General features: G+C 45.6%; 1 protein-coding gene across 3 annotated transcripts in view; it reads left to right on the forward strand.

Annotated features, from left to right (window-relative positions):
* Positions 1-217: 217 nt before the first annotated feature.
* Daam1 (dishevelled associated activator of morphogenesis 1) overlaps positions 218-12516 on the forward strand; it is a 168713-nt gene continuing 156414 nt past the window's right edge. For 2 of the 3 annotated variants that reach the window (XM_036205612.1, XM_036205615.1), the window contains exon 1: positions 218-463. The gene's annotated coding sequence lies outside the window, so the exon portion shown is untranslated. The remainder of the gene's footprint in view (positions 464-12516) is intronic. The other variant, XM_036205613.1, reaches the window with a different exon arrangement.

Below are 12516 nucleotides of genomic sequence, written 5' to 3' on the forward strand. Positions count from 1 at the left end.
GGGGCGGGTCTGGAGGGGCGGGGAGAGGCGGGCACCGAGGGGAAGAGAGGTGCCTGGGGAAATGTAGTTCTTGCGGGTGAGGATGGAGAGGCTATTTCGCCTCTGTCTGCGAGCAAGTGAGCAGTAAGACTACAACTCCCAGAATCCCAAGGGCCCGGTCAGGGCGTCCATGCGCAGTGGACGCCACATTGCATCCTATCAGACGAGGCGTGGGTGATGTCACCTGCGAGTTGGTAACCTACGAACGGCTGTGAAGGGAACTGTTTAACCGGATCCCATTGTACCGGGAGCGCAGAGCGGCCTTTTTCAGCATGCAGCAGCTGCTCAGGTGAGGGGACGCTTCGGCTCGCCCGCCGTACTCATTCATTAGCGGCACCGCACCGTGGCGCGGGGTGGGCGTGCTGGTCCTCGCGCTGTTGGCGGCGCTCCCTGCTGCTGCTTCCCGGAGCTCCCGGGCCAGTAGGTAAATATTAAACTCGTCCTTCAGGTTGAGTCTGGGTGGGAACGGGACCGAGACTGCTACGGGCTGCCAAACTAGGTTTTGGAAAATGGCTGCAGCGCGGCACGGAGCGAGGCGAGCCTGCAGGAAGGCGTCCCCGAGGATGGGGTCCCTCCCTCCTTTCTTTCCTAAGCGCTCTGTGGCAGTGGAACCGGCCGGGTAGAGCTCGCTTCCCGGCCGACGGTTCCCCGGGGCCGGGGCTGCGGCAGCTGCGGCAGCGGGCGGTGCTCCTGGGCCGCTGGCTCTGTAAGATCGTGGGCACCCAACAACCCCTGGCACCTTCACGCCCAGCCGTACTCAAAACGGAGGGAGTGACTGTAATCCAGGCAGTGACCGTGCTTACTGTGTGCCCAGAGAAGAGGGAAACCTGGCGTTGCGGAGGCCGCGAGCCGGCGCCTGGCTGCGGCGTGGGGGAGATGCGCCTCCCGGGGACCGGCCCCCGGGTTCCCCGCGCCCTGCTTCGGAGGGCGCATCTCAGTCTTGACTCTGCCGAATCGAGCCCTGCCAAGGGGCACCCGGGCGGGGGCTAAACGTCCTCCCTAGAACCCCGAGGGTGATGGGGTGGCGGATAACCTCTTGATAAGGTTCGCTGTGGGGGCAGGAGATCTGGATAATCGGGTTTATCCAACTGGTGCCCCAAACCAGCTGTTTGTGATTGGCTTGTCTCCTGAGTGGAGACGAGACCCAGGAGAGGCCCGGCCTGACAACTCTAAAAGTCCTCTGGATTGTCTCTCCCCCTTTTCCGTCAGTTTCATTCGTTCGTTTACTCACATCTTCATCAAATCCTTCTAAGGTCTTTTGCACGTTGCTTACTGCCAAAGGTTTGGGGTGTTCTGTCCCCTCCGCATAAAATGTGCTATGTGCTCAGGAATGGATTTTTGCTCTCCAGTCCCCCTCTCCCACCATCAACCTCCATAGATCATCCATAGCAAATGCTGCCCGTGACCGTTTTGCCCTCATTGAATTGATAGTTTCTTGAGATTTGAGCCGGACCTAGTGAATTGAAGCGTAGTTTGCCTGCAAGACGAATCTGGTTACCATGGCGACTTGCGCCTTCGGAATCTTAACAGCTCACGCTGCTGTTTCAATTCGTTGTGGCTCTGCGGGCAGCTGGGAGGGCGTGGCCGGGGGTGTGGTCAAATGTTTGCCCTAGGCCCAGCTGCTCCCTCTTCCTCACCCTTCTGGCAGCTCTGGGACTCCCCCTATTCCCTCCTACATAGCTTGGACACCGTTTTAGGACCCCTTTCCTTCCCTCATGCCGATACATCATCTCAAAAGGAATTGTCTGGGCCTTTTGTTCAGAGGCAAACTAAATTTGGAAGATGTCTTTCCTCCATCAAATGAATTGTATCTTACAATAGTGTTGGAGGCGGGTTTTCTTAACAAGGTCACCCTGCCTGGGCCTACATAGCTCCCCGGTCAGCAATTAGCCTGAGGTGCCATTACCTGAAAATGACAGCAATTAATAACTAAAGTTGAAGTGTGGGAGCATAGTCGTCGAAATAATCTTCATAAAATGTAAACTCCAGCTGCAGAAGATCTGGATGCTGAAACTAGGACCCTAGCTCCTGTGCCGGCTCTCTCTCTCTCTGTGCTACCCTGCCATGGGCCTCTGGGGCCACCTGTCATCTCGTCGATAGTGTGGACAGGCCAGTTCAAAGAGTTCCTAACAGTGATTCTAGGTGTAAAGACTTACAACCCTGAAAATGACCCCTCCTCCAAATAACACAAGGTTTAAACCCAGCTCTGACATTGTAGCATTCAGTTTGTGTTGCCGACCCCAAAAGCAAGATCCTTGGGGTACTGTTAAAAAAATGGACAAGGTATTAATACTATTTTTAAATTTATTATACACTTGTTACTCCTATTATCTTGAGCGTCTAGACTTTTACGTTTTAGTCACAGTTGTTTAGATTTTGTGATTTGCAGATTCTTGGTGAGTGTAATTATTTGTAACTTAAATGAACAAAAGGCAGTTAAATTATACTAAAATGCTCGTTTCTCATCGTCTGCTTGCATTTTATTCTCAGTACATTATTTCTCAGAAGTGGGGGGTGGTGTACGTACATAGGAGTGTCTATGCAAGTGCATTCCTGTACAAGTTAATACTTGGGCTGTTGTGCCAAGTGGTTAGCACTCATCATCTTGTCTTAAGTAGGTGGTTACATCCCTGTGGGGCAGCAATAGCAGAAGTTATCACTCTTATTTATTATGTATATATGTATGTATGTATTAATTTTTGTCCTAGGATTTATCATAAGGAGAAAATGTCCTTCACTTATTGGCTTATTTGTCTTTGATTCTCTGTGCTAATCTCTTTGCAGGCAACTCTTTGTCTTTCCAGTCTTCCCAGAATTTGGAACAGGTCTTTTAATAAGCATTTGTCAGATGGATATTAAGGAGGATTGGAAATCCAAGGTCTGTGCTCTGTCTCCTGAGAGTTATGTAATTTGTTGTAATAGTCCCTCATTCTTTTTTTTTTTTTTTGTCCACACATCTTGCTACAATTCTTTCCATGAGTGTAAAGATGATATATTTTGTTACTTTATAATCCATAGGCTGTTGTTTTTCTTGTTATTATCTCTCAGTACACTAAACTAGATACTTTTATTAGATGCACTCTCCTTGGCCCAGATAGTTTTCCCAGAAGGTGTATGGCAGGAACTGAGGAGAAAGACAAGGCAAAGATAGCTAGAAGCTTCTGTCAGTCCACAGTGGCTCCCAGAGTTGCTGGGAGTTGGCAGTCTTGTCATCTGGGGCAAAGCTGTTCTAGAAAGGGGTCTGTTCCAGGCCAGCGCAAGGGGAGGACGTTTGTCTGGGACTGGTAAAGGTGTTATGCAGTGGTCAAATCTTGTGGGTTTGGAGTGTGAACCATCTTGAGAAGGGTGATAGAGAAGTGGGGTGGATCAGTCACATCCTTGAGTGGAATTTCAATCCTGCTTTTCTATCCTTGGTAGATAGTTCTGAATGTTGAGAATGTGCTTGTGGATTGTTTTTTTTTTTTTTTTTTTTAGCTACTTTGTTTAAAAAGAGCCTGTGGTTCCTGGGACAAATAGGTGTTTAGAAACAAAATGCGGTAAGATGGAAACAGTTTCATTTTGTAAATATTTAGAGTATGGCTTTAGCTTGAGAATCTTAGGTTCTTCTGTGAAAACACTTGAAAGTTACAGCATCAGAGGGAACACACCTTTCCCACAAAGCTGGGTACACTGAGAGTGTCAGGTGTTTGGTTCAGAAAATGATCCACTGGGGTGGGGGGCTTCCCTAGCATTCAATAGTCTTGTGTTTCTAAGTCTTAGATCTATATATATTCTAATAGTCTATGAAACAAAAAACAACAGAACTTTGCCAATTTTGGTTGCCAAACTTGTTTTCACTGCAGGGTACTTCAGTCGATAGGAAAGTGCCTTTTTTTTTTTTTTTTTTTTTTTTTTTTTGCCTCTCTTGGGATAAGGATTATGAATTGCTATCACTTTATCACTTATTCTGGTGTTAATTGGGTAATGGAAGAAAGCTTCCCAGTTAGTATCTATTAAATACTCACAACATCCTTTTTTAGGAAGGCAAAGGATTGCATAGGTACCATTTCAGTGGTCTTTTGTTTCTGTCTGTAGCTTTGAGTAAGTCTGGTTGGCAGAGCAGCTAGGGCAGGCTGAGGTGGGGATGTCGATTTTGAAGTTACTTAGTGAGTGAACTGTCTTTTATGTATATTTTGGTAGAGACCATGTCGTCAGCTCATTAGCATCCTCACCAAAAGGAGGGCAGGTGAAGAGATGCCAGTTGATCTCAGTGACCTATATTCCGCCCAGCAGATGGCAGAGAGAGAAGAGATGTTGTCCACTTTTTAGTTTCTGGCATCCTTCCTGCTGTCCTAGGAGCAGAGAACAGAGCATCTCCCAGGGAGCTGGCTTTCCTAGTGTAAGAATGGATGAGTTTGTTGAATCCTAAGAGCATAGCAACAGGAGCCTGTCCCCACCCCCTCACCTGTGCCCCCAAGTTTTGAGACAGGGTCTCAGGTAACCCAGGCTGGCCTTAAACACATACAGTGGAGGACAGGTCTGAACTTTCAATTCTTTTGCCACTGTCTCCCAAGTGCTGTGCTTATAGGCCTGTGCTTCTACGCCTGGTTCATGCCAGGTATGAAACAAGGCCTTTGTGTATGCTAGAGAGGCACCTTATCCACTGAGCTACAACATCCAACCCCACAGTTAGCATTTGAATGATAAAGCTTTTGAATTTCCTTTTTGCTATATTTCATATAGACATATATTTCATGTAGACAGAGGGTCTGAAAAATGGAAATAGTTTTATATTCTACATTTAAATCTTTTTGGAGATTGTCTGGTTTCAGACCCTATTTGTGCGGCTAATTTCTCCGCTGGATTGAATCATTCATCTGGTAATAGTAAAAGACAATAGAAGCCGACTTGAACAGTTAAGAGGGGCCCCAACATCTCAGTTTCCTTCCCTTTTAAGGTAAACTGTGAAAGCTCTTTGAACAAAAAATAATAAAAAAGTACTTTAGTAGTAGTTAAGCATGCAATCTGATAATGAATGTCCTTAGGCGTTACAATAACCCTTTCCCTCTCTCCCTGCCTCAAAAGAGACTCATTATAGTGTAGCAAATTTGGAGCCAAGTAAACAGCTGTAATTCTTAAACCGTAGCTACCATTGTGAATTAAATGTGGAAAACTAGGGAAGTGTGTTTCATTTCCAATGTAGTTGGTGTGACTTCCTGACGTTCTCTTTTGGCATCCAGCTCAATATTGTGCAACACAGACAATATTTGATGTAGACAATCGACTAAAGAGAAACTTGGTAATTTAGGGGAATAATGGGCAAACTGCACTGTAATGGCAGAGATTGCTAGGAAGAGAAAATGCAAACACAAAGCCTGTTTGCCATTAGGCTCCTGAAACAGAATACTCAGTTGCCAGACGCAGACTTGGGAAGCTTTTCCCCTCCACTCCATCCATCTGGCTACGTTTCTTAAGTGTGTCATTCACCTTTAGCAAGAACCTGAGCTTATTCCTTCTATAAACTGCACCAGATTTGGGGGTTGAAAGTTACTTGTATTCCTGTCAGGCATTCAGTTAGGGTCACCTATTAAGCTGGTGTTTGTCCCTTTTACTTCAGAAGAAAATACCTGCAGTGTGATTGGCAACATTGCCTGTCTGATGGGCCCTTTGAATTTAGACTTCCAAAAGTAGATAGCCCAGGTCTCAGCTTTGAGCTTTGTTGGAGTGATGTAGATACCCAACTTTTAGAGATGGATTGTTAGAGTCTAGCTGTAGGCTAGTTTTTGTTGTTAGAAATGTACAGAGCAGGTCTAGAATATGGTTAGATTCGCCTTATTTTTGAGCTGTGCATCTGTAACTCTAGTCATGGTGTGTGTGTGTGTGTGTGTGTGTGTGTGTGTGTGTGTGTGTGTGTTCATACTTTTGGCTACAAAAGAGACTAAGATTAGTCAGTACATCACAGCTATTCAGAGCACAGCCATCCCAGCTGGGGCAAAAGAAAATGTCATATCATAAAATGAACGGACAGAATTTAGTTTCTACAGACCCTGTAAGCTGGAGGCAAGAGTTTGCCAGTGGTTTGCCAAGGAATTATGTTAGTTATCCTTATGCATAAACTGGGTCAGAGCTAGAAACAGCTCTCTAAAAGTTTGCCAAGGCCCGCAGCCTGTATTTTTCCTTTGCTGAGGAATGGCAGGTATTAACAGTGTGTTTTTGTGCTGCTTCTGGGCTTTTCTTTTCCTTCTGAGCTCCTTGGGTCTGTAGAAACGGCTCATCACACTCTGTTGTTCCATAAAGCTCCTGCAGATTTGTACACGAGAGGAAGAGTCGATATAGTGCTATTTACTGATGAGCTAGACTGTTCTTGTGTGCCTAGGCTTATTAGATACTTGTTTGGAAGCAGTTTGACCAAACCAGGCAGTGAAATGTGAGACACAGGTTAAGTTGAAGTCTGCGGCTTTGTAACAGGAAGGCCCTCCTGAATCTCGAGAACTTACTACAAATGCTCGTTAAGAAGTATTTTTAAAAGACTGGATTGGTGAGATGGTTCAGTGGGTCAGAGTGCTTGCCAGTAAGCCCAAAGACTTTAGTTCGGACCCTGGAACACAGGTAAAGGTGGAAGTAGAGAGTGCCATGACTGAACATGAACTGAACATGTTCATGGCAAGCATTTAGACTTCAAAAAAAAAAAGACATTGGATTATCAGCTATAGTTACTCCAGTATTAGTGGCTTTTGATTCAGAATGATGGTGGGAAAAAAACCCCAAATCTCACAATAACATCTCTGTTTTCATCCCCATCATGTTCTGTATGTGGCAGTCCTATTTGGACCGAGTGCTCCCTGCGTTGCTTAGCTCTCAGTGGTGACGTGAACTGAAAATCAGGAAGGATGAAGAGTAAATAAATGCTTGAAATTAAAGCCAATGGCTGAGGCTGACTGCAGTGTGTTCTTTGAAGGTTAAATATACAGGCTTGCTTCTATCCTTTTGTATTTCTAATAAAGACTAATTGATTTGTTTATGTGTGCCTGCATGAGTTTATGTGCACCACATGTGTACAGATGCCTCTGTTGTCCAGAGGGCCTCAGATCCCTGGGACTGGAGTTACCGACAGTAGGGGATCCCCATGTGGGTGCTGGGAATCAAACTCAGGTCCTCTGCAAGAGCAACAAGTGTTCTTAACTGCTTAGCCATCTATCCAGCCCTGTTTTTGTATTTTTGAAATGAAGAATAGAGACTAGATTGAACTAGAAAGACTCTGTGACCCAGTTAGGGTTTCAGATTCTGTGAGTAGGTAACACTCAGTCTATGGAACTGCTTTGCCTGTGACATTTTCTGTCAAGGACTGATTGAAAATTAAAATCTATCAATCTATCTATCTATTTATCTATCTTCCTACCTATCTATCATCTGTTATCTGTCTATATCTGTACATATCCATCCGTCCATCCATCCATCCATCCATCCATCCATTGTTTCCTCTTGTGCTACACTGTCCTATTCTCAGGGCCATTTTTGTCCTGTTCTTCATGTGGCCTGGTTCAATATCAGGGAGCCAGTTGCTGATCTGAGGAAGCAGTCCTCCGACCCTGGACCGTCAGCCTGAACAGGGAGCTGAGAGGCCTCTGAGAGCACAGCTCACATCGTAATTCCCCACCAGTGCTCAGGTTGTCTTTCTGATGAACAAGAAGAGGGAAGTAGGTGGAGGGGGGAGCAGGAGTTATCGGATTTCATTTATCTTATCACTGGTTTCCCTCTGGATTGCCTTTGTTTACACTGTCTTCTTGGGCCAGGAATTCCTCTAACAGAGCAGCGTGCACATTCTCAGGGATATACTGCCTTCACAGAGCATGCACACACTCAGGGACAGACATTTCAGGGCTTCCAGCAGAGAGTATGCAATGCACATACTCAGGGATAGATCTATAGGTGCCAAAGGAAACGGATAGTCACAAGTAGGTTTAAATTTAACATCTGTACATGACTTATATTTGGCAGGAGTTCAGCTATGAGTGTTTGGTACCTTGAATGGAATCTTTTTATCAGCTAGTGCTTTGCAGTCACACAGAGGAAAAAAAAACCAAAAACATCTGCTGTGGTGTTCAGATTAGGGTGATCCCAGTGATTCCTTTAAACTTCTTGGGCCTCCTTTTCCTCATTTGTACGGCAGCATGTTCCCATGGAACCCTCCTGGGTGGAGATTATACACTGTTAGGAGTGGAGTGTCAGCAGACCAGTAATGACCTAATTTCCATGGCACTGTGTAATATTGGTTTAATGACATCTGTTGGGTCTGTCCAGTTTCCCATCCTGCCTTCTGCCCCCAGACATGGACCTGAGATCCTATCCTGTTCCTTGCTGGACAGAACCCCCTCCTCCATGTCCAATGCTAAACTCTTAACCATAGGAAGTTCCTTAGGATATAAGGGATGAGGCTAGGCAATATCTTTGGGTGACAGTCCGTCTTAGTTAAATTGGTAATCTCTTTAAGCTAGAATAAGACTAACAGTGCTTCACAGGCTAATACTGCCTGTGACTATTTTAACCAGTAGTGGGCTTTTTCCTACTCCTGCACAGGGTTGGTTCCTGTGTCCCAAACTGGCCTAAAATGCCTATATAGACAAGTATGGCTTTGAATTTCTAATCATCCTTTCTCTACCTCAGAAATTCTAGATTACTAGGGTATGCTACCACTACTGCTTTACCCTGTGCTAGGGATCAAACCCAAGGCTTTGTGCATGCTAGGCAAGCACTCTGGCGACCAAGCGACATCCCCAGCCCAGCGGTGCCCTTCAGCACTGAATGACTTTCGTGAGCATCTGTTCTCTGATCATCACGGATCTCATGCCCTGTCTCATGTGTGATCTTTTAATTTACAGAGGTTTCTCTTTTACTTCCTTGGCCTTGCTAATATTAATTGTGTAATTCTTTAAAAGTATCTTACATCGTTGTGTGTGTGTGTGTGTGTGTGTGTGTGTATTCTAATTTGTTATCTGTTGCCGTGATAAACATCATGACCAAAACAACTTGGGGAAGAAAGCATTTGTTTCATCTTATAATTCCATGTCATAGTGGGTGTTTGAGGAAGTCAGGCAGGAACTCACGGCAGGAGCTGCAGCAGAAACCACAGGGGAATGCCTGCCAGTGCTCAGCCAGCTTTCTATCAAACCTAGAACCGCCTGGCTAGAGGCGCTCCATGGGCTGGGCCCCCTACATCAATGATCAGTTATTAAGAAAGTGCCCCTACAGACATGCTGAGAGGCCAATGGAGACTAATCGAGACCCTAACCCCCCAATTGAGACTCCATCTATGACTTGGCTGTGTCAAGTTGACAGCTGAAGCTAACTGGAGAGAGGAGTCTAGGGGAGAGGGGAGGGAAGGAATTTGAATGCAAATGCAGAGTCCGAAACGGGCACGTGAGCGCATGGAGTTAGAGGACAACCTTGTGAGAGTCAGTCCTCTTACACGTGTGTTCTGGGGCTGGACTCAGGCCGGCCATCTCAGTGGCAGGTGTAGCGCTTACCTGTGGAGCCATTTGGTGGTAGGTAGTAGCTCTTAGCTATGGAGCATCTCACTGGCCCAGGTGTATAATTCTTATTTTAAGCCAAGTGGCACTGAGATGGGTTTCTTCAGAGGTTAATCCAGTAATACTCTGGCAAATGGTCCTTTCTTCTCTGACCCCTTGTTTCTCAACCTAAGCACAGTTGAAAATTGGACCGAATAATGCTGTTGTGAGGGAGATCTGCCTTGTGCGGTGTTCAGCAGCCCCTCTGACATGTATCTGACATGTATGGCACCCCTCCTCCATTGTTGCAATACAACCCTAAATGTCTTCAGACATGGCCAGCCAAGTGCCTCCTAGAGGATAAAATTGCCCTTGTGGAGAATGAGTTGGCAGGTTTTAGATGGTCCAAGAGCTTTAAACATTGAACCAGGCTTTCATGTTTAGGGATAAATCGATTTCATTTGAGAATGGAGCTGCCTCTGCTGGTTTTGTTTATTTGGGCAGTTGGTTAAAGCCAACTAAAGGTCAGTGGATTAGCCCCATTGGGGCCATTTTTCCATTCTTCCATGACCACAGCCTGGGAAAGCAGCCACGTTTTAAGGATGTATCCTTGGGCACAACAGGGGACCCTGTGAGACACTGCTGCTGTGTCAGGGTAAGCCCACCAGAGCCAATGAGTAAACAGCTTTGAAGCCCATGGCCCCAGTTTGAAGGTCAGTTATCTTCCTTATCCAGAGATAATGTAAGACTTTGGGGAAAGGAGAAGCCAATGCTGTCATAATTGACAAAGGCCAACATGCTTTAAAAATGACTTTAGCCTTTAGAAACGACAGCTTATCCCAGATGAGCAGAGTGGGAAGAGCCTTGGAAAGAATTAACAGAGTGATGCTCCTTCTTAAATTTTTCCTACCTCAGACAAGAAGTCTTTCAAACTTGACTCTAAAACTTGGGCTTTAGCACCTCCTAAACTTGTCATTCGGAGTACAAAGTGAAAATGCTGTCAGGTTTTAATTAACTGACCCAAGATCCTCTCTTGAGCAGCTAATGCAAAGATAATGTGTGAGGAGGCATGGTTTCTGTTAAACAGTAAACCAGGGCTTAGGGAGATAGCCCAGTTGATGATGGGCTTGTTGGGCAAGCAGGAGGACCTGAGTTTGAAAACATGACACCCACCTAAAAAGGCAGACACAGTCTTGTCACCTATAGTCACAGCTGGGGAAGTGGAGACAGGTGAATCCCTGAGTGCACTCCAGATCTAGTGAGAGACCTGGTCCTAAAATAATGAGGTGATGGTGGCCCACGCCTTTAATCTCAGCACTTGGGAGGCAGAGGCAGGCAGATCCCTGTGAGTTCAAGGCCAGCCAGGTTTACAGAGTGAGATCCAGGACAGGCACCAAAACTATACAGAGAAACCTTGTCTCTAAAAAAACCAAATAATAATAATAATAATAATAATAATAATAATAATAATAATAATGATGATGATGCAGAGAGCAATGTAGAAGGACAAGTGACATTGACCTCTACCTACACACACACACACACACACACACACACACACACACACACACACACCTCTACCCACATGTACAGGTGCACATATTCACATGAATAAGTACATACGATACACACAAAACACATAGAAATAAAAACAAGTCAACCATAGTTCCCTCTCAGAGCTAGGTGGGACTTTTGAGGTCATCTGTACCCCTCCTAGAAGTCTACTGTGTCTGTTTTAATTTTCTACCCCAGCCTGGCATCAGGATTTCCACAGTTGATTTGAGATGCATTGGGAGACTGACTCAGGACACCTGGGGCTGCAGTTCCAGGACTGTCACATTCCCCCCAGGTAGTTGTAACATGACAGTATGAGAAGACCCGAAGATCTTGGGTTTGGGAAGTGTAGGTCTAGCTGCATATTGGGTGCTGTCTGTCTGTCTGTAGGGTTAAATGGCTAACTTTAAGAGTTTTGTGTTCATTTTGTATGAGTGTTGTAATTTTTTTTACTTAGAATTTTGCATGTGTGAGGAAGGTTTTTTTGTGGGTGGTGTAGTGCATATTATGTGATGTGCTGGACCCATTGCTTCTATTAAGCTTGGAGCTTTATGGTATCTTGGCAGATGTAACCGAAAAAACCTGTAAGTATGTGGAAGTTATATCTTTTCCCCAAGATGTTTCCCTGGGAGAATTCCATGTACACTTTAGCCCATCGTTTATAGGAAAAGGTAACAGAAACCACCTGGTCACAAATGCCTATCATTGAGCTTCTCTGAAATACAGCTGAGCAGGAGAGTAGTCAAGGTGCACGTCCTAGCCCCTGTTCTAGAAGAGGCTCAGAAGTAGTCTAGAAGGCGCTTAGTCATTTCACAGCTCACCGGGCTCTCAGAGCTCCCTTGCCGACTCTACTCTGGCTCCACAGAGCGAGGCACATCTGGTTCTGCTGTTTCCTTCCTGAGCTCATGCCTTTCCAGCACTGCATCCCCATGGAAGAGCTTGTCTTTGTCTCAGAGTTATAATAACCAAAGCGGGGCAGGGGGCGGGGGAGCATTGGTTGATTGATTGTGTCCCTGTGTGTGTGTGGGGGGGCACACTCATGTGTGTGCCATGGTACACATTGGGAGGTCAGAGAACAGCCTGTGGAGTCAGTTCTCTACTTGCACCTTGTGGCTCCTAGGGATCAGATTCAGGTTGTCAGGCTCAGTGGCAAATAGTTTAACCCACTGAGCCCATCTCCCTAGCCCTAATGTGACTTTTAAAAAAGAACTTTCAGATTCAGATTCCTAACAGGCATAGCAGAGACAAGAAAGCAATTAACTTTTAGGAATAACGCACATAATAATTTATGGGCTCCACTCTAAGCTGTGGAAGCCACACCTGAAAACATCGTTGCTCTTGCGTCATTTAGAACATGTTTTTGATACTGGCCGTGGACATTTCAGAGTGCTGTTTTATGTTCTTAGAGTGACAGCCTCATTTTCCCTTTGTAGTACAG

The sequence above is a fragment of the Onychomys torridus genome, chromosome 14 (assembly GCF_903995425.1).
Source record: "Onychomys torridus chromosome 14, mOncTor1.1, whole genome shotgun sequence".
NCBI lineage: Eukaryota > Metazoa > Chordata > Mammalia > Rodentia > Cricetidae > Onychomys > Onychomys torridus.